The sequence below is a fragment of the Tupaia chinensis genome, unplaced genomic scaffold, assembly GCF_000334495.1.
Source record: "Tupaia chinensis unplaced genomic scaffold, TupChi_1.0 Scaffold000081_1, whole genome shotgun sequence".
Lineage (NCBI taxonomy): Eukaryota > Metazoa > Chordata > Mammalia > Scandentia > Tupaiidae > Tupaia > Tupaia belangeri.
Window position 1 is genome coordinate 4,354,788 of NW_006159542.1, and position 3,552 is coordinate 4,358,339.

At 39.2% G+C, this 3,552-nt stretch overlaps 1 protein-coding gene across 4 annotated transcripts in view; it reads right to left on the reverse strand.

Annotated features, from left to right (window-relative positions):
- LOC102481336 (E3 ubiquitin-protein ligase RNF183) overlaps nucleotides 1-3,552 on the reverse strand; it is a 54,293-nt gene that overhangs the window by 44,158 nt on the left and 6,583 nt on the right. The gene's annotated exons all lie outside the window — the stretch shown is intronic.

Consider the following 3,552-nt stretch of genomic DNA (forward strand, 5'->3'; position numbering starts at 1 on the left):
TTTTCTTTCTGGGCAGCACGAATGCACCATAACAAAAAAAAAAAAAAAAAAAAAAACAACTCTCCAAAAAAGAAAAAAAACTAGTAAGTTCTTCAATAAGTTAAACATAGACTTGCCATGTGACCCACTGATTCTGCTCCTGGGAGAGTCAAAAGAATTGAAAACAGGTGTTCACACAAATATTTGTACAAATGGTCATGGAAGCACTGTTCACAACAGAAAAAAAGTGAAAACAACTCATATATATATATATCAGTAAATGAACAAATAAAATATGGTCTACTTACACAATGGAATACTGTTTAGGCATAAAGAGGAATAAAGCACTATTACATGCAATGATATGGACAAACTTTGAAAACATCATGCTAAGCAAAAGAAGTCAAACTTAAAAGGCCACATTTTGTATAATTCCATTTATATGAAATATCTATAGGTGGTAAATCTAGACAGACATGAGGCAGATGGGGAGCCAAGATCTGGGGAGATCTGGGGAGAAGAGGGAGCAACTGTTTAATAGGTGCAGTTTCCTTTTGGGGTGATGACATGTTCTGGAATTAGCAGCAATGGTTCTAAATCTCACTACTCTTAAATTGTATATTATGAGTACTCTCACAATAAAATAAATACTAAGAGCATATAATTAAATTTTTAAATGAAGCTTTTTTAGTTATTCTAAAAGGTTATGACTTTTCTTGCTACCAAACTGTTTTTAAATAATTTCTTTGTGGTACTTCTTGAAATTAGTGTACCAGGATCATGAGGTTAATGTATAATAATAATGAGATACTAGAGATAATAATACTAGTGAAATAATACAGGTAATGCTGTATTCCAGGAGTTTTGAAAGTGTGATCTGAGGACTGGGGGATTTCTAAGAGCCTTTCAGGGAGTCCCTGAGGTTCTCACGATTTCTTTTTCTTTTTTTGGAGAGGTTTTCGCTATAGGGCGCGTGCACTCGCCAGACAGAGCGAGACAGAGACAGAAAGCGAGAAATCACACCCCAGGGGGGATGGTCATGCCGCAATCCCTTCTCCTCCATTCTCCTCTTGGGATCTTGGGCACGCACGCACATGCGCCCGGTGTGAGTTCTAAGCCACTGGGTCCGGGACATGAACCACGGTCGACTACGTGGGAGTCCAGCGACATAGCTGTTACGCTAACTGCTGGTTCCCTCTCACGATTTTCTTTTTATATTTAAACCCAAACAATATATTGCCAAAGGGTGACTATGGAAGCAGATGTAAGAATGTAACTGTCTTTTTTTTTATTTAAGCCAAACTTGAAAGAGATTTGCAAAAATGTAAGACAATACTGTTCATTCCAATTAAATTTTTATTTGTTTTGGGAAAGTATTTTTCATAAAATAATGTCATTTATGTTAAAATGCAATAGATTTTTTTTACTAATACTTAAATACTTTTTAAAAAGAATTATTTATTGAATTTTATTTATTATTATTATTACTATTATTTTTATTTGACCAGAGAGAGACAGAGAAAGGGGAAGGGAGAGTGAAAAAGCAAGCCACCAGATCTGGGACTCAAATATCAGTCAGCCATGTGGGAGTCCAGCACCTTAACCACCATGCTATCTGCTGGCCCCAAGGAACCCATGGAAATGGCAGATAAAGAATTTAAAATATGCATAGTGACAAAACTAACAGAGATGCAAGAGAAGAGAGACAACAAACTCCAGAAGATGCAGGAGAAGTGACACCAAATTCCAGGAGGTGAGGAAGTTCTTCCATGGTCTGAAAGAGGAGATACACATCATAAAAAGTCATCAAACAGAATTGTTAGAGATCCTCCATTCTCCTCTCAGGATTTTAGAAATGTGCACACATGCACCAGGTGTGGTTTTTTCATTTTAATTTTTCTTTTGAGGGTTTTTTTCCTATAAGGCACGTGTACTTGCCGGAGAGACAGACAGAAAGTGAAAAATCATCCCTCAGGGTGCATGTCCATGCTTCGATCCCTTTTCCTCCATCCTCCTCTAGGATTCTGGACACACACGCACACATGCCTGTACTAAGTTTAAGCCACTGAGTCTGGGACTTGAACCATAGTCAACTACATGGGAGTCCAGCAACATAACCATTATGCCATCTGCTATTCCCAAAAGCTATGATTTATTTTTTAAAGAATTATTTTATTTTAACTTTATTTATTATTATTTTCCAATTTGACCAGAGACAGAAAGAGAGAGAGGGAAGTGGGAAAAGGAAGTCATCAGGTTTGAGATTTGAACCATGGTTGGCCACGTGGGAGCCTTTAACCACCACAGCACCTGCCAGTCCCCAAAGCTCTAATTTTTAGGAGTGAAGGGACCAGCAAATGGCTTAATGGCTACGCCGATGGACTACCATGTAGTCGATCGACTCTAATTTTTAGGAGTGAAGGGACGAGCAAATGGCGTAATGGCTACGCCTCTGGACTCCCATGTAGTCAATCGCAGTTCAAATCCCAGACCCAGTGGCTTACAAAACACTGGGTGCATGCGCATGCGTGCCAAAGATCCCGAAAGGAGAATGGAGGAGAAGGGATTGTGGCATGGCCATCCCCCCTGCGGGGGGATTTCTCACTTTCTGACTCTCTGTCTCTCTCTGTCTTTCTGGAGAGCGCACACGCGCCCTATAGCAAAAGCCTCTCCAAAAAAACCTGAGAACCACTGACTCAGAAATTAAATAATATTAATATTGGATGACATATTAGAATTAAAAGAGTAATTGTTTTCCAAATGTACTTACATTGTCTTCATCGAGTAACTTATTAATTACACACTCAAAGACACTCATCCACTGCTCCTTCAGGAAACACCTACTAAATACTTAATTTGCATAGGTCCTGAACTATGCAAATTAAGCTGGTGACATAGAGAAAAAATTAGAAACCTGATGTGACCGTGGCCGGCACGAACATTTGCTGGAACTGAAGGCATAGATGAAGGGCTAGTCTCAGTTACTCCAGGTCATGTATCTTTTGTGACTAGCTGTCCCCTGAGATGCCACCGGACTAGAGGGAGTAAATGGGGCAGCATTACTGTGTATAACAGTACAAGTCACCATTTTTTCAAGGGTTCAAGGTGATCTAAGAGATAAGTTTCTTTCTTTCTAGTTTGCTGTAAAGCATGTACACTCACCAAAAAGGGAGAGAGAGAGAAAGAGAGAGGGAGCACACCCTCCAGGGGATGGCCATGCCTCAATTCTTTCTCCTCCATTCTCTTCTTGGGATTTTGAGTGTGCACACACACATGACTGGCATGCTTTTCAAGCTGGGACTTAAACCAGATGATTGGCCACGTGGGATCCAATTGCCTTAGCCACCATACTACCTGGCTGGCTCAGAGATAAGTTTCTTATGGTACAACTAGCCTACTTTGAGGAAGAAGTGTCTACGGTCAGAACAGCAACTAAAATACACCAAGCAAAAAAATTTTACCCTTACTATTGAAAAACAATTTCCAGAAAAATTGCAGCCTACTTTTGAGGAGTTGCCAGAATTGACCTTCCTTTTTTTTTTTTTTTTTTTTTTTTTTTTTTTTTTTTTTTTT